The sequence below is a fragment of the Coenobita brevimanus genome, unplaced genomic scaffold (assembly GCF_032717465.1).
Source record: "Coenobita brevimanus isolate Jiangsu-jjx unplaced genomic scaffold, ASM3271746v2 jjx.HiC_scaffold_2807, whole genome shotgun sequence".
NCBI classification, from domain to species: domain Eukaryota; kingdom Metazoa; phylum Arthropoda; class Malacostraca; order Decapoda; family Coenobitidae; genus Coenobita; species Coenobita brevimanus.
Window position 1 is genome coordinate 94,281 of NW_027643771.1, and position 19,839 is coordinate 114,119.

The following is a 19,839-nucleotide window of genomic DNA, read 5'->3' on the forward strand; positions in this document are numbered from 1 at the left end:
GTCTTAAGGTTGTTTTATTCAGGCTAGGGAAGACTTTTTGACTTGGAGGAATGAAATCTAATATCCATCATAAGGCAAGGGATCCGAGAAAGAAACAAGCTTCAAAGAAAGTGTGCCAAGAAACCCATTACGTACGGTGCAGAGTATCGCAGACTGTGCAATGAAATCACAGCTAAAATCAGAGAGGCAAAGTCAGATTACTATAAGAATAAAATAAGTGAAAATATAGGTAACAGTAAAAAAACCTAGTGTATAATAAACTCCATCCTTAATAAGCCTTCTTCACGACAAAGAAATAATTGCTTTTATTTAGTAAACAATAATGAGGTATATGAACCTAAGGAAGTAGCCGACCATTTTAATAATTACTTTGTCAGTGTTGTTAAGAAACTTGCTGAGTCTGTTGGAGAGTCTGAGGTTAATTTCTATTCATATTTACACAATAGGCAAGACAGTGTATTCGTTTTGTCACCTACTACTGAACATGAAGTTAGACTATAAAAAATCTATGGAATGTTGGTCCCGGATATGACGATATCCCCATGTCCATCGTTAAGGAAATAATGGCCAATCTAGTTCCTGTACTTGTCTTCCTCTTTAATTTATCCTTTGAAACTGGAAAGTTTCCTGACATGATGAAATTGGCCAAAGCCATTCCAGTTTTTAAATCTGGTGATCGTAAGCTGTTAAGCAATAATCGCCCTATCTCAGTCCTGCCAGCAATCAGTAAGATAATAGAGAAATTGGTTTATGGTAGGTTAATTCAGTTTTGCACCAACAACAATATTATCACTGATTCACAATTTGGATTTAGGGAAAAATTGTCTACCGAGAGTGCTTTGCTGTCATTCACCAAGGACATGCTGACTTCATTTGATGAAAATAAATTTACTATGGGTGTATTTCTAGATCTGGCTAAGGCATTTGATACTGTAAATCACTCTGTATTACTAAAGAAGCTTGACCACTATGGTATACGAGGCACTTCAAATCAATGGTTTGCTTCCTACTTAGCCAATCGCAAACAGTTTGTGCAATACAAACAGTGCCAGTCTATCTGTATGCCAGTAGAATCTGGAGTTCCCCAGGGGTCGGTCTTAGGACCACTCTTGTTTATTTTGTACATAAATGACATCATGTACGCTACCTCACATATGAAGCCAGTACTATTTGCAGATGATAGTACCTTTTATGCCAGCCACCAAAATCTCAATGAACTAACAAATGTTGTAAATAGCAGCCTAACAGATATTAAAAAATAGATAACAAGCAACAAACTCACACTAAATGTAGGCAAATCTCATTACATTATATTTAGAAGGACACAAAGCATTGCAAATCAACCCAACATCTACATAGGTGCCCAGTCAATTGAAAGAGTGGACAGTATAAAATTCCTTGGTGTTATAATTGATGAACGTTTGTCATGGCATTTACATATCCAGTATCTCCATACAAAGATTAGCAAACAGTGTGGTATCATGTACCAAATTTGTGATTAACTAACAACACAGTCTTTTAAGCTCATTTATTACTGGCTGATTTTTCCTTTATTGTTTTATTGTAACAATGTATGGAGTGGTGCTCATAAGACACAATTCTATCTATCTATCTATCTATAGCCCGACGCCCTAATCCCACAAAGGGTGGCCACAGACAAAACGCCTCCAAGTCACTCTGTCACCCACCATTTGATTACCCTCCCCCCAACTCACCCCCCCCTCCCTCATATACCTCTCAACTCCATCCCTCCACCTCATCCTCGGTCTACCCCTCCCTCTCCCTCCCTCCACCACACCTACATACACCCTCTTAGTCAGTCTTTCATTCTCCATTCTCTCCACATGTCCAAACCACCTCAGTGTATTTCTCCTAATCTTCTCAACCACATCCACATCCAGCCCACAACGTTCCTTCACTTCTTCATTCGTCAACCTGTCCCTCCACTTCACTCCACATGCTCCTCTCAAGTAACTCAATTAAACCGCTTATTTATAGCCCAAAAGAAATCGGTCCGTATAATGGAAAACTTATGCAATTATGACCACACTAATCCATCTTTCAAGTAATTGGGTATCCTAAAATTGCTTGATACAAAGTCCTACTGCACTGCTCTGTTTGTTTACAAGTCTTTGCACAACCTATCATTTAACAGTTACTTCGATTTGAATATGAATGATCGGTATAATCTCCGAAATAACTGTAATCTAAAAATACCAGTCATGGCTTCAACCCAGTCCCAGTCACATATCACTTATCAGGGACCCAAAGTTTGGAATGGTATCCCAATGGCCATTGAGGAACTAAGCGAGGCTGTATCTTTCAAATCTTCTTATAAATCTTACTTGCTATCAAAGTACTAAATCTTCAAATTAGTTGACTTTCATTGTTATTATTATTATTGTTGTTGTTGTAGTTATTCTTATTATGACCATTATTACTGGTATTAATATAAAAGTTACTGCGTGACAGTATTGTGATACCAACTCTAACGTACGGAAGTGAAGCTTGGACGTTGTTGGAAGGACACAAGTCAAGAGTGAGAGCAGTGGAAATGAGTTATTTAAAAGGAGCCTGTGGAGTCACATGGAGAGACAGGCTGACGAATGAGGATATAAAGGAGCGTTGTGGTGTTGATGTGGATGTGATAGGAAGCGTTATGAGGAACACACTGAGGTGGTTTGGCCATGTGGAGAGGATGGAGGGTGAAAGACTGACGAAGAGAGTGTATGTGAGTGAGGTGGAGGGGGAAAGAGGGAGGGGGAGGCCGAGGATGAGATGGAGGGATGGGGTGGAGAGGTATATGAGAGAGGGGGGTGTGAGCTGGGAGCAGGGGAGTGAAATGGCAGGGGACAGGGCGACTTGGAGGCGATTTGTTTGTGGCCACCCCAAATGGGATTGAGGCGTCTGGCAATAGATAGATAGATAGATAGACCTCCGTTTTGTTGTAGTGCTATCTTGTATATACCCTTTATTCTATCTATCTATCTATATACCTAGGCTGCTTCCCCCAAGGAAAGGGAGGTAGCCGAGACAGGACGACACACTCCCCATTTACTCATCCATTCAAACACAGTCATTCGCATCTTAGCCCCAAAGGAAGAACGGACTGATCCTCACCGCATCACATTGCACAAGGGTCAACTGCGCAATGGAATCAGTGACATCCGCACCAGGGCCCGACAGCAGAACTGGTTTACCCCTGCCACATCATAACAGACCCATCCCCTTACCCGCACCTGACCTGACTAGCTGATCAGACCAAATGCGGGAGAATATCCCCTTAGAGCTGCGCATCACTTATTCATTCACAATTTCTCTCCATTTATTTCTGTCACGCACAGCCACTCTTCCTTGCTCAACAGACATCCCTCTTGCATCCAGTGCTCTCTTCACACTGTCCATCCATCCTATTCGTGGTCTTCCTCTCAGCCTTACACCTCTCACATCAGATCTAGTTATCTATTTCACCAATCGCTCATTATCCATCCTCTCCATATGCCCAAACCATCGCAACACCCTCTGCTCAACTCTACCAGCCATCTCCTGAACAACTCCAGTTCTCCTTCGCACTTCATCATTTCGCACCCGATCCATACGCGTCACTCCACACATACTCCTCAGACACCTCATCTCCATTACATTCAAACTTTTCCTCTCTGCTACACCCATATTCCATGTTTCAGCCCCATATAACGCAGTCAGTACCACAACACCCTTATACAACCTTCTCTTTACATCCATTCCAAGCGAACGACATTTAAACACTTTTTTCATTCCTCCCAGCACCTTTCCTATTTCATTTATTCTAAACTTCACTTCTGCATCTATTCTTCCATCCACAGCAACATGTGACCCTAGATATTTAAAACAATCTACCTCCTCAAGCAACTCACCATTCAAAACTATATTCATCCCCCTACCATCTATCAACCTCGTACACTTCATCACTCTACTCTTATTCTCATTTACTTTCAATTTCCTCCTTTCACATACCCTTCCAAACTCCTCTGCTAACTGTCTCAATCTCTTCTCTGAATCAGTCACCAGTGCAGTATCATCTGCAAACAGCAGCTGCTTCAGATTCCACTCTCCACCATCAACATTCATCAGACTCAGACCTCCACCTAAAACTCTTGCATTCACCTCCCTTACAACACCATCCATGTAAATATTAAACAACCAAGGCGACATCACATCCCTTTCGCAGCCCCACTCTCATGGGAAACCAATCACTCACAGCATTTCCCACTCTTACACACGCTCTACTATTTACATAAAAACTTTTCACCCCTTTTAGTAACCTACCATCAAGTCCATACAATCTTAAAACAGTCCACAAAGCCTCCCTATCAATTCTATCATACGCTTTTTCTAAATATATAAATGCCCAAAACACATCCTTGCCTTTCGCTAAATACTTTTCACACACTTGTCTCACAGCAAACACCTGATCAACGCATCCCCTCCCTCTCCTAAAGCCACACTGCTCGTCACCAATCACTCCCTCTGTACCCTCTCTAACTCTCATAATTAACACTCTACCATACACCGTACCTACAACACTCAACAGACTTATACCCCTAAAGCTAGTACATTCATACTTATCACCCTTGCCTTTATACAACGGGACCACACAAGCACTTGCCCAGTCAATTGGCACTATACCTTTCTCAGAGCACACATCCCTAACCAGTCAACAATAGTCACTCCACCACCCATCAGGCATCAGGCATTCCACAGCACACCCATCCATACCTGCAGCTTTCCCTATTTTCATCTCCTTTACTGCCTTCTCCACTTCCTCCTTTGTGATCAAAGAATCATTCAACTCTCCCAACACATTTATTCCTTGCACCCTTCCATCTGCCACAATCTCAGCCACCCTTTCCTCCTCTACATTTAACAGTCTTTCAAAATACTCTCCCCATCTCTTCCTTACTGCATCCATCTCAGTTAACATCCTTCCATCCTCTGCTTTTACTCGTTCTTCCTTCCCAGATTCTCCCTTTCGCACCCTTTTCACCTTCCAAAACATTTTCTTATTCTGTTGAAAATTCTCTGTCAGCCGCCTACCCCACCTCTCATCTGCTGCCACTTTAGCATCACGCACAGCCCTTCTCGCTCTATTCCTCTTTTCCTTATACCTTTCATATGACATCTCATCCTTCCTCTGCAGCCACACTTCATATGCACGTCTCTTCTCAGCCACATCCATAATTACTTCCTCGCACCACCATTCACTTCCTTTTCTTACACCACCACCCACACGTCTCACACCACACACCTCTTCTGCATGCCCCACCACAGCACTCTTAAACAACTGCCATTCCTCCTCCACGCTGCCATTTTCCCGATCTTTCACTGCGTTCCACTCATCTTTCAATTTCTCCTGATACTCTATCTTTTTCTCTCTTTTATCCAGCTCACTCACTTTCAAAACCTCCCTGCCACACCTAACCCTCCTAGCTCTCACCCATCTCTTACCTACTCTTAACTTTCCCTCCACCAGGTAGTGGTCAGACATACCTCCACCCTCTCCTCTCAGAACTCTCACATCCAACAATCTTCCTATTACATTCCTAGACACAACCACATAGTCCATCAGTGCTCAATCAACAACCCTTCCACCCTCCTGTCTCACCCATGTATACTTATAAATATCTTTCTTCTCAAACAGCGTATTCCCAATCACCATCTCTCACTCAACACACATCGCTATCATTCGTTCCCCATTTTCATTTCTTCCAGGCACACCATTCATACCAACTACACCTTCAGCTGCTACATTTCCCACTCTAGCATTCAGATCACCCATCATTACCACATTCACATTCGCTCCAAAACTCTGCAGACATTGATCAACATCATTCCAGAAAGACTCCCTCTATTCTTCATCCCTTTCACTACCAGGCCCATATGCACTCACAAACACCCACAACTCACGTTCAAATTTCGCTTTCACCCACATCAGTCTCGATGACACCTCCTTCCATTCAATCACACACTGCTGTACTTCCGGACTCACTAACAAGGTCACACCTTCTCTTGCCCTTCCTCTATCAACACCTGACAATCTTCCATTCACACTTCCAAACATAGACTCACCCTTCCCTTTCATCTTCGTTTCACTCAAAGCTAACACATCCAACTTTCTTCTCACAAACATTCTCCCAATCTCCTCCCCTTTAGCCTCAATCGTACTACAGCCAAGCACATTCATAGACCCAATCTTCAGGGTACGGGGATAACTCCATCCCCCATCCCTTTCTCTGGCCTGTCTCTTTTTAGGAACTAAAAAACAGAGGAGGGGGTCCCTAGTCCCCTCACCCTGCCCCTTTTAGTCGCCTTTTACGTCACGCAGGGAATACGATGGCAGTATTCTTCCTAACACAACCTGGCCGCAGAGTAGTAGTACCACCCCTTAGTGTGGCCAGATTGTGTCCCCCCCGCCACAAGGGGGGGCACTGATACACACAGCCACTGATACACGCAGGCACAAATACACACAGGCACTGATACACACAGCCACTGATACACGCAGGCACTGATACACACAGGCACTGATACACACAGGCACTGATACACACAGGCACTGATACACACAGGCACTGATTCATTCAGGCACTGATACACACAGGCACTGATTCATTCAGGCACTGATACACACAGGCACTGATACACACTGGCACTGATACACACAGCCACTGATTCATTCAGGCACTGATACACACAGCCACTGATTCATTCAGGCACTGATACACACAGCCACTGATTCATTCAGGCACTGATACACACAGCCACTGATTCATTCAGGCACTGATACATACAGCCACTGATTCATTCAGGCACTGATACACACAGCCACTGATTCATTCAGGCACTGATACACACAGGCACTGATACACACAGGCACTGATACACACAGGCACTGATACACACAGGCACTGATACACACTGGCACTGATACACACAGGCACTGATACACACTGGCACTGATACACACAGGCACTGATACACACAGGCACTGATACACACAGGCACTGATTCATTCAGGCACTGATACACACAGGCACTGATACACACAGGCACTGATTCATTCAGGCACTGATACACACAGGCACTGATACACACAGGCACTGATACACACAGGCACTGATTCATTCAGGCACTGATTCATTCAGGCACTGATACACACAGGCACTGATACACACAGGCACTGATACACACAGGCACTGATACACACAGGCACTGATACACACAGGCACTGATACACACAGGCACTGATTCATTCAGGCACTGATACACACAGGCACTGATACACACTGGCACTGATACACACTGGCACTGATACACACTGGCACTGATACACACAGGCACTGATACACACAGGCACTGATACACACTGGCACTGATACACACTGGCACTGATACACACTGGCACTGATACACACTGGCACTGATACACACTGGCACTGATACACATAGGCACTGATACACACTGGCACTGATACACACAGCCACTGATTCATTCAGGCACTGATACACACAGGCACTGATACACACTGGCACTGATACACACTGGCACTGATACACACTGGCACTGATACACACAGGCACTGATACACACAGGCACTGATACACACTGGCACTGATACACACTGGCACTGATACACACTGGCACTGATACACACTGGCACTGATACACATAGGCACTGAGACACACTGGCACTGATACACACAGCCACTGATTCATTCAGGCACTGATACACACAGGCACTGATACACACTGGCACTGATACACACTGGCACTGATACACACTGGCACTGATACACACAGGCACTGATACACACAGGCACTGATACACACAGCCACTGATTCATTCAGGCACTGATACACACAGGCACTGATTCACACTGGCACTGATACACACAGGCACTGATACACACAGCCACTGATACACACAGCCACTGATACACACAGCCACTGATACACACTGGCACTGATACACACTGGCACTGATACACACTGGCACTGATACACACAGGCACTGATACACACAGGCACTGATACACACTGGCACTGATACACACTGGCACTGATACACACTGGCACTGATACACACAGGCACTGATACACACTGGCACTGATATACACTGGCACTGGTACACACTGGCACTGATACAAGCACACACCGTAGCACACAGTATTGCACTTACACACATGCATATCCACGTTAGACACACACACACACACACACACACACACACACACACACACACACACACAAAATACTCTCTAATGGATCTTGTTGGTGTGGAAATGTGTTTATGTAACTGGTGGTGTGGGAGGTTGCCGTGGTAACACACAGGACATCGCACCAGTCAAGCAAAGATTTTCTTAACAATATATTTTTGCATAAGGCTGGTTAATATCCTTTTGTTCACACACACACACACACACACACACACACACACACTCATTTACTAACATCCATACCCAAACCTCCATTCACACAGGCTCTGTGATCTTGTCCATCCCTCCACACCCTGTATCCCTCCCCGACACAAACACAGGCTCACCTACGTACACACAGACAACTCAACACACACACACACACACACACACACAAAGGTATACGAGTACACAGAACAGACGAAACTTGGAATGTGACATCCGTAGACTTTTTTTCAGGCAGCAAAATTTATTAGCGAATATATAGCCGATCGAAAGTTAGGTTAGGTCACTTTGGGCAGGGTTTGGTCTGATTAGGTAATTTTTGGTTGGGTTGGCTTCAGTTCGACTAGATGTAGACGGATTAGGTTAGATTGCTTTAGAATACGTCGGTTTTGATAGGTTTTGGGTTGGGTTTTAATTTGTTGGGTTAGGCTGGGTTAGGTTCGGTTGGATTAGGTCATTTTAGGCTTGACTGGGTTGGGTTAGGTCGGGTATGGTATGGTTAAAGTGAGACTGGGTAGGATTAGGTAGGGTTAGGTGCGGTTAGGCTGCTTCAAAATAGGTTATGTTAAGTATGAGGAGGTTAGGTGAGATTGTGAGGTTAAATACAATTAGACTGGGTTAGGTAAGGTTAAGCTAGATTAGGTTGGGTTGATTTAAGGTGGATTAGGTCATTCGAGGTTAGGCAGGGTTTAATTCGAATGAGTCTGGGGAAATAGCAGTCAGATAGATTATTTTCTGGTTAGGAGGGCCGATAGGAGGTTAGTGAGGGATGTGAAAGTTATAGGAAGTGAGGAGTGTGTGCAACAGCACAAACTATTGATTTGTGATATGGTGCTTAAAGAACAAGTGATGAAAAAGAGGACTTATGTACCTAGGAGGATAATATGGAAGCTGAAAAACCAAGTAGTAAGGGATGCCTTCTATAGCGAGTTGAGGAGAGTGGTGGTTGAACAGGGAGCTGTAGACAGAGGCATTAATGAACAGTACAGAGCCCTGAAGAACAATTTCTTGAGAGTTACTGATGTAACATGCGGTTGGACAAGAGGACCACCAAGACATAAAGTAACTTGGTGGTGGGATGAGGGTGTAGAAGCTGCAATTAAGGAGAAAAGAAGGCTTTTCCGGGAATGGAAGAAGGGTGGTAGCAAAGAGGAATATTTGGCTGCCAAGCATAGGGCTAGGAGAGAGGTATACAGGGCAAAGTCTGAGTCACAGAGACAATTACTTGATAACCTAAATCATGGGGAAGGGAAAAATATATTTAGGGTGGTAGGTCAGGTGAAGAGGGATAATCGGGATATCATAGGTGAGCAGTGTGTGAAGAATGATGAAGGAAGGGTAGTAGTGAACAGTGAGGATATTAAAGATGCATGGAGAGAGCATTATAACCGGTTGTTGAATGAGGAGTTTGACTGGGACAGGGAAGGTTTGGAGCCAGCAGATCCAGTGTCTGGCCCTTGGCCTTTGATTGATACTGCTACTGTGAGTGAGGCAATAGGCAGGATGAGGGTGGGGAAGGCAGCAGGTGTGTCTGGGTTGACTGCCGAAATGTTGAAGGCCTCAGGCGATATAGGGGTGAGTTTAGTCACTGACCTGATAAATAGGATTATTTATGAGTGTGTTGTCCCAGATGATTGGCTGAAGAGTGTAATTGTAAATGTGTATAAAGGGAAGGGTGTTGCCCTGGAAAGAGGAAATTATAGAGGTATAAAGCTTTTAGATCAGATAATGAAGGTAATGGAGAGAGTTTTAGAAGGTATGATTAGAGAAAGAGTGAATATTGATGAGATGCAGTTTGGGTTTATGCCAGGTAGGGGGACCACTGATGCCATATTCATTGTTCGACAGCTTCAGGAAAAATATATTGGTAGGAGAAGGGATCTTTATTTTGTTTTTGTTGATTTGGAAAAGGCCTTTGACAGAGTCCCGAGAGAGGTGGTGAAGTGGGCAATGAGAAAGCTTGGCTTGGAGGAGTGGCTGGTTAGCCTGGTTATGGCCATGTATGTGGGTGCTCACACCCAGGTGAGAGTGAATGGAGATTTGAGTGATGAGTTTTCCGTGAATGTTGGTGTGCATCAGGGGTCAGTCTTGAGTCCCATGTTGTTTATCATGGTACTTGAAGCCCTTTCACGTGACTTTAGAAACGGACTTCCGTGGGAGTTGTTGTATGCTGATGATTTGGTGTTGATTGCAGAGAATGAAAGGGAGGCGGAGGAAAGGTTTAGGAAGTGGAGAGATGGTATGGGGCAAAAGGGTTTAAGGGTAAATGCAGATAAAACAAAAGTGATGATATCTAGGGTTGGTGGCGGTACTGTCAAAGACGAGGGAGAGTGGCCAGGTGTTGATTGCAGAGAATGAAAGGGAGGCGGAGGAAAGGTTTAGGAAGTGGAGAGATGGTATGGGGCAAAAGGGTTTAAGGGTAAATGCAGATAAAACAAAAGTGATGATATCTAGGGTTGGTGGCGGTACTGTCAAAGACGAGGGAGAGTGGCCATGTGCAGTTTGCCACAAGGGCGTGGGAAGTAATTCTATCTTGTGCGGTGTGTGTGATAAATGGGTGCATAAGAGATGTTGTGGTATCAGAGGTAGACTGCGAGCTAATGCTGATTTTATGTGTACGGCGTGCCGGGGTGAGCAGGTGGAGATCGTCAGACATGAAAGGATTGAACTTGCTGGTGAATCTCTTGAGTGTGTGGAAGAGTTTTGTTATTTGGGAGACATGATGTGTGCTGGAGGTGGGGCTGAAGCTAGCTCTGTGGCTAGGGTGAGAAGTGGTTGGAAGAAGTTCAGGGAGCTCTTGCCTCTCCTGACATTGAGAGGGCTCTCCCTACGTGCTAAGGGGTCTTTGTATGCAGCATGTGTTAGGAGTGTAATGCTGTATGGCAGTGAGACCTGGGCAGTGAAGGAGGAAGATATTCGCCGGCTCAGACGTACAGAAATGACAATGATTAGGTGGATGTGCAGTGCGTCCCTGCGTCCAAGGCCTGGAGGGGCTGGGTTTACAGTGGAAGAGTTGAGAGGTAGGATGGGACTGGAGTGTATTGGTGTTGTGATGAGGAGAGGTAGATTGAGGTGGTTTGGACATGTGGAGAGGATGGGAGATGATAATTGGGTGAGGGAGGTGAGAAGTGTTAATATTGAGGGTGGGGTTGTGAGGGGTAGACCGAGAAAGACATGGGACGAGGTCATTAAGTGTGACCTTAGGGTTAGGGGACTGAACAGGGAGGCTGCAATGGATCGTGCAGCGTGGAGAGCCGCCATTAGGTGACCAAGGCCGACACATGCAAGCATGTTGGAGCCTTTAAAAACGAAACGAAACTTAAATGATGAAACCAGCAGTAACATAAACATCTGGTGTTCATATTCTTGGAAGCCAGGATATGTTGGATTTACTTAAATGATGCAACCAGTAGAATAGTGCTTCAGTCATGAGGGCCCTACCTGTCCTTTATAAACACAGTATATGATAGGACAGTGTCATCATAGTGAGAATGGTTAATACCCACAACATAATTACTTCTTTTCTAATACATGATGATTATTTCAGGTTCTACATTCACAATCTGTTGGTGCTACAGCAATGCATTCATGGATTATTGCTACACATGATGGTGTGGTAGTAACAGCACACTGTGACTGCAAAGCTGGTCAAGGTGAAGATTATTTTTGTTTGGATATTATTCATATCAAAACACAAACAATATTATTATGTGGTTTCTATAGTTATTAGACAGTAGTTCAGTATTTGTTTTTATATTCATGATTCTTATCTTACAGTAGTTGGCATTTCTGAACACAAAATCCAATTCTCCATAACAGTTACACATCCTTCCCCTCAACTATCACCTTTTTGGGTGCACCACCACCTGTCCCACCCCTCCATTCATTCAACAATATTTACAAATGCTTCTGTCCCCCACCACAACAACTTTAGTTTCCTGCCAATAACCCGAACCCATGAATCGACAGTACCCATTCTACCCCATTTCAGCCAAATACTCATCCTACTGCACTCTTCCACCTTTTCTAATCTTTTTTACCTTCATTACTACCCATTCTACCTATTCTCCCACCACTACAAGCAGCCAACACCCTGCCACAGGTCTAAAAAATAAAAAATGCTTTTTCAAGCTCACCATTCCCACAACACACACACAATCGTAACCCCAACATAACCTTCTCTTCATCTACCATTCTTTTCCTTTCCTGGTACACTTTTTTCTGCACTACACTCCTATTCATTAATCCTACTTCCACCCACCATAAATCCAGATCTTGAAAAACCCGAACCCAAAATCACCACACACAACACCAAGCCAGCCACCTCACTTTTCCAATTACCTTATCCACCCATTCATTTCTCCCTTTTATTCCCATTCATCACCTTTTAGCACATTTCCCTACCTCTACATGCACCCATTACTCCAGCTCACAGTCAGCCAAAAGTGCATTTCTAACGTACCACCCCCACACTCCATTTCAATTCTCACTTCCCCCACAAGTTTTTTCTCCCAAACTCCCACCTTATTGATTACACATTATACCACACCACCTCCCCCCCATCCACCCACATTAATTCACAGATGCCTCCTCTTCACTCCATTACAACTTTAGTCTTTTGACAAACCTGAAACAGCAGTCTGATGGCACTTGTCCTCCCTCACTACTCCCAAAAATTAACTTTACACCACCTTTTCTTACTTCCCCACCTTCACACCCACACTACTACTTATTAACAAGTTACCCTGCTCTATACTGTTTTTTTTTCTTTCTTTTTCTTTTTTTTACTCAATTATCACCAACCCCAGAAGCTCTCTCCCCTTAACTGCCACTTTTTTTACTACAGCATTGAGTGAGTGGATGGTGAGCGCCCCCACCTACCACTAGCATTTCTGACATAATTCTTGAATGTATTTCAGGTGGAACTTCCTCTCATGTAGCAGCCATTCTTTTCTATATTGAAGCTGCAGTACGCATCAGAGGCAAGAAAACTGTGACACAAGAGAAGGCATATTGGTTACTTCCTCGGGCACTGGGGAAACTAAAGTATGAAGAAGTATCCAGCACAGACTTTACCTCTTTAGCCCGAAAGAAAATAATATTGGATGATTCTTTGGCCAGCACATCAAAAGAGGTCAGTGGTAAGAGGCAAAGGAGCTACAGTGAAATGGAGCCAAGTGAGGAGGAAATACCTGTATACCATCTTATGAAATCATTTAGTGATAGTGGTGCCTGAAGTGTTATGCTGTCTGTAAAATCGCCCTTTAACAGACCTTTCATTCCAACTGCAGTTAGACTAGCAAATGATCTGCCTGCACCACTAACCAAGCTTAAAAATGACAAAGATATAAGCAATGACACTGAGGAACCTATTAAATCAGTTCTGCAAGTGAAAGTTGTAATAACTGAGGAACAGGTATCACTGGTGGAGTCTGCAACTCGTCAACAGTCTAACTCAAGGTTGTGGTTTGAATACAGGGCAGGAAGAATCACCTCTTCAAATATGAAAAAGGTATGTTCAGCTCAATTAGACAAACCTTCTATATCTCTGATTCAAGAAATATGTTATCCTAACAAGAATAAGTTGAGAGTACCAGCAACCAAATGGGGTTTAGATCATGAGAACATTCCCAGACAAAACTACATACATCATCAGAGCACAAGTCACCATAACCTTACTGTAAATACTTGTGGTTTGTTTATAAGTCCTAGTCATCCTCACATTGGAGCTTCACCAGATGGTATTGTTAACTGCACCTGTTATGGCAAAGGATGCATTGAAATCAAATGTCCCTATAACCTTGCAGAGGGAAATCTTTTGGAACATCCATGTCTAAAAAATGACCCAAATCTTGGATGTCATCTGAGCGAGAGTCACCCTTATTACTATCAAGTTCAGTCACATCTTTTTTTGACCATGACTTCCTATTGTGATTTTATTTTGTGGAATCCAAAAGAAATATATATACAAAGAATAAAACCAAACACAGAATTCCAGAATGTTATGGTGAGTAACGCCTCAAAATTTTTCAGTAACATTGTACTTTTAGAGCTTTTAGGATGCTACTTTTCAAAGATGAAATGCTCAAAGAATAATGAGAATAAAAAATCCCATGAAAATATACCAACAACTTCTTATTTTAACTTGTAAAATCAAAAATTCTCACACAACACTCACAAATTGCTGTTCAACCTATGATTCCACTGTAACTGTGATCAGCCTCTGTACGAATTTTGGAAAGGACAAAATATCGTATAAAGCAGTACATGAAAGAAAAGCATAAATGGAGAGAAGAGGTTATGTTTACATAGATATTCACAGCTCACATACTTACCAATAAAAACATTTTTATTAGTAAGTTTTCTACTGTATATTACTATTCATACAGTTCCTGATGTATTAATGCTTACAAAAAAGAATATGTTGGTACAAAAAGATTTTATTTCATTTGATACATTTATTGTCAAATAATTATTAAATACACAGGCATATATTATCTGACAGTGCTTACCAGACAGTACTTCATCATAACCCATGCAGGACCAAGGATGTCTGCTGTTTTACTTGAGTAGCCCTAGACAACTATGTTCTCTCAGGTAATATCAAAGTACCTGAAGTTCTTTGGTGGACATTTGTGCTGGGAGGTTGTTGGCTGTTGCCAATAACTTCTTTAGACACAAAATGATCCACAGGTATACATGGCAAGTGATGAGGAGAATGAGTGAGGTATTGGAAGAATGGAAGGCAGTGACTGATTGTGTGTGTGGATGGGCGAATGAGAAGACAAGTGATGGATGCAAGAATGTGGAGAGGGTGGGGGAGTGGATTATCTGACCATTACATAGTAGTGACCAAATTAACAGTACAAAAGAAGTGGATGAGAGGGAGAAGGAGTAGACAGGAGGAGACAGCTCCTGTGTATAGAGTATATTTTTGTTGGCTTCCATAGCCACAGACCACTGAATTAGGCTGTGGAAGAGGTATAGGGATGGGTGGATTTAAGTAATTATGAATGGAACAATTTTAAAATATAAGACAAATGTCTCTTCTCATCTGGGTGGACAGCTGGTCAATCAAAGGTTATGACTGAAGGACAAAAATTGCAAAGAGCACAACATACAACAGCTATCTTATCAGATGTTGTCATTTTTTGGCTGTCTGAGTTCATAACATAATGTACAGGTATGGGTCCTCCCAGGATTTTATACTTTTGACGTACATGACCAATCACCCTCTCAACATGTATCCGTACATTAGCAATATTCCTGGTTGCTACCACTTCACTCATACTCAGTTGCCTCCTTCCTTTCATGTATGCTGGAATAGCAAGTGATCCATGCACAAGACCTACACTCTCAGCTATATCAAACCCTCTGTCAGCCATTACCAAATCACCTGGCAAGATGTGATCCAGGATACCACAGTTTTCAGCAATGTATTTGTCACTTGTTCTACCACCCTGAGCCTTGGATATAAATGACACAGAACCTTGAGGAGAGATTCCAATTAAATATTTCACAGTATTATGGTGCTTATAAGATGACCAAGTTTTAGCCTGTGCCAGTAAGTTTGTTGGCCGATCCAAAAACACTTCAAAACAGTCCATAATAACCGCTACCTTCTCCCCATAATGTTCCCTGAAACACATTGGCATTGTTAGCTGCAACTCCTCTCGGGTTGGCCATCTGACATTCCATTTTGTCCTGACATACAGAATGTCCAGTAACTTGAGGAATATTTTTGAGGAAGTGCTAGTGGAAATATCAAATCTGATGGCCAAGTCTTGGAGTGGAAAATTATGACGCAGTTTCATGAGTGAGCATCATCTGCTGAAAAGGTGTTAAGGCACTCTTACCAGTTACAGTAATGTAATGTTTTATAAAATGAAACAATTTCTGTAAATCAGAGTAACTATTCAACCCAGTATAAAATTTAACTCTCTCATCATGTCCTTGAAAAAAGTCTTTCGTCATTTCCTTTCTGCTCAGCTTTTCCTGTAATTTCACTTTGTCCATAATTAACCTGTTAAGCTGATCCTGTAATAATTCTACATGGTTAGATGTAACTTCAGTTTGTGATCCACTTTCAGCCATACTGTTAGCTGACTGTTGCTGGAGTTCTTGGCCAACAGCAGAAATATCCAAAACACAAGTGCAGCCTGGAGCATGAGCGCCAGTATCATGGCCAGGTGTATAATCATCCACAGTATTGCCTGACGCAGAAGCATCGTTAACTCCTAGATGGGGTGGAGAAGAAGCACCCACATCAAGATGACCAGGAACAGGCACACCCACATCAACGGCAGGAGCATCAGACTGGACAGCAGCACCCATACCTACAGTGTTGTATAAAAATCATACTTATATCATGTATACAACACCTTTTCCTTCAAAGCATTTACAGTACTGTATATGATGTAACCTGTAGACAATACAAAAACACAGTTAAGCAACGAAGAAAGTCAAATTGGGTAAAGCCCAAGGAATTGATGGAGTGTCTGGTGAAATGCCGAAGCATAGGGGAGAGACAGTAGTCGAATGGTTACGTAAGATGGTAAGATTGGCCTGGGAGGATGGTAGAGTCCCGGAGGATTGGAAGTCAGGTATAATTATTCCCTTGTACAAAGAGAAAGGAGAAAAAGAAGTGTGTGGTAATCACAGGGGCATTTGTCTTCATAGTGTAATAGGAAAAGTATATGGTACGATACTTACTGACAGGGAAATAACAGAGGAATTAGTTGGAGAACAGGGAGGCTTTAAGAAGGGAAGAAGTTGTGTAGATCAGATATTCATTCTTAGATCTTTAGTGGAAAAGTTTCTAGAGAAGGGAAAGAATTAGTATGCAGCTTTCATGGATTTGGAGAAAGCATATGACAGGGTGGATAGACAAGGATTGTGGAAAGTATGAAAAATATATGGAGTAGATGGGAAGTTGTTGAATGCTGTGAAGGGTATGTATGATGGTGCCAAGGCTGCAGTGCATGTTGATAGTGAACTGAGTGAATTTTTCTGTTTGAAGGTTGGGTTGAAACAGGGATGTGTCATGTCTCCATGGATGTTTACTCTGTACATGGATGGGGTAATAAAAGAGATACAAGGTAGGGCAGTGGATGTTGGAGTGGCCCTAGTGAGAGAGGGTAGTGTTTGGAAACTCCCTGTACTGTTGCTTGCAGATGATACTGTGTTGTTGAGTGAAGACGAAGGGGAGCTGCAAGGCTTGGTGGATGAGTTTGGGAGAGTGTGTAAGAAACGGAATCTAAAGGTGAATGTAGGGAAGAGTAAAGTGATGGTCTTTGCGAGAAGTGAAATCAGTGAATGTACGCGGAGGTTGGATGGTGAGGAAATGAAAAATGTGAGTACGTTTAAGTACTCAATGAGGAGTGTGATGAGTAAGGATGGAAATTTGGAGGGTGAAGTGCTTGAAAGAGTTCAACATGGAAGAAAAGTTGCTGGTTCCTTGAAAGCAGTGATAAGAAACAGGGAACTGAGCATGGAAGTGAAAAAGTTACTACATGACAGTATTGTGATACCAACTCTAACGCATGGAAGTGAAGTCTGGACGTTGTTGGAGGGACACAGGTCAAGAGTGAGAGCAGTGGAAATGAGTTATTTAAGAGGAGCATGTTGAGTCACAGGGACACACAGGCAGACAAATGAGGAAGTGAAGGAGGGTTGTGGTGTGGATGTGGATGTGATAGGAAGCATTTGGAGGAACACATTGAGGTGGTTTGGCCATGTGGAGAGGATGGAGAGTGAGAAACTAATGAGAGTGTATGTGAGGGAGGTAGAGGGGGAGGGGGAGGCCAAGGATGGGGTGGAGTGGAGAGATATATGAGAGAGGGGGGTGTGAGTTGAGAGCAGGGCAGTGAAATGGCGGGGGACAGGGCGACGTGGAGGCGATTTGTTTGTGGCCACCCCGTATGGGATTAAAGTGTCTGGCAATAGATAGATAGACAGTTAAGTCGTTAAGTTAATGTCGCATCTCCGCCTTCATTTGTTTTGTTTTGTTTTTGTTTTGGGTTCTGGCAACGGTGGGCGCTGCATGGCGGCGGTTATGTGGAGCTGTCATATTAAAGAGTATAATGTGCTGCTGTGTCTCCTTGTTACCTCTGCTGACTATGAGCAAATTCATCAGATGGTAGCAGAGCGTAGTTACGATCTACGGACCTCTGGGCCCATAACCCAGAGGTCAGATTGGATGGTTGAGTACAAATACTAGACCTGATGTGAGTTATGATGTGCTTGACATGAGTTGTGTTCTGAACCATCCCAAGGTAGATAATGTGATCCAAGCCAACAAGTGTTTGAGAAAAACAGAAATGGTGGACTGTAGTTTAAAGTCTTCTCACTTAGGAGATTTGAACAAGATCAAGCTGGTAGCCTTTAGTGATGCATCCCATGCTAGTTTGCCTGATGGATATTCAAGTGCTGAAGGGTTCATAATATTTCTTGTTGGAGAAGATGGTAAAAGTTGTCCACTTGCATGGGAGGCAAAGAAAATAAGAAGAGTAGTTAAAAGCACTTTGGCTGCTGAAACCCTTGCTGCATCAGATGCTGTAGATATGTGCTATTATTTGGGAAGTGTCCTGTCTGAAATCCTGTTTCATGAACATGAAAAGAATGTAATTCCTATTTGTTGCTATGTGGATAATCATTCTTTGGTTGAAAATGTTCACTCCATGAAAAATGTAAGTGAAAAGAGATTGAGAATAGATTTAGCCACACTAAAACAGCTAATACAGGAAGGTTGTTTAAAGATGATTTGGGTTAGATCAGAATTGCAATTGTCTGATTGCCTTACAAAGAAAGGAGTGAATACTTTCAAATTGTTAAACATTTTGCAAAAGGGAGATCTTACTGACATAGGTATGTAACTAAAGTTTGTGTCTTTTTGGAAAAGTTATTATTTTTATTAAGAAAGAAACGAGGGAATTCTGTCAAATTATTGTTGTATCATTTTTTTTAAAGAAAGAAGAGAGGGAATTCTGTTAAGTTAATGTCGCATCTCCGCCTTCATTTGTTTTGTTTTGTTTTGTTTTGGGTGCTGGCAATGGTGGGCGCTGCATGGCGGCGGTTATGTGGAGATGTCATATTAAAGAGGATAATGTGCTGCTGTGTCTCCTTGTTACCTCTGCTGACTATGAGCAAATTCATCATAAGTATCACTTTATATCTCACCTGGTTGTATCGTCAACTCTAATAAACCATCAGCTGCAGCAAATCTAGTTGTTGTGCACGTCGCTTTGATAAACGCTCATATCTCTCCATTGACTTCATAGACTTTGTTGCATTAGACACAAATTTTGAATGTCCCAGGTTCAGGTTTGGTGCCCAGTCTGGGTTGTCCAAGTCATATAAGTCAGCAGGAGCACCTGAAC

The 19,839-nt window shown here is 42.9% G+C and overlaps 1 pseudogene; it reads left to right on the forward strand.

Annotated features, from left to right (window-relative positions):
* The window catches only part of LOC145390088 (protein misato homolog 1-like), a 33,950-nt pseudogene extending 19,085 nt beyond the window's left edge, over positions 1-14,865 (forward strand).
* The last annotated feature ends 4,974 nt before the right edge of the window (positions 14,866-19,839 follow it).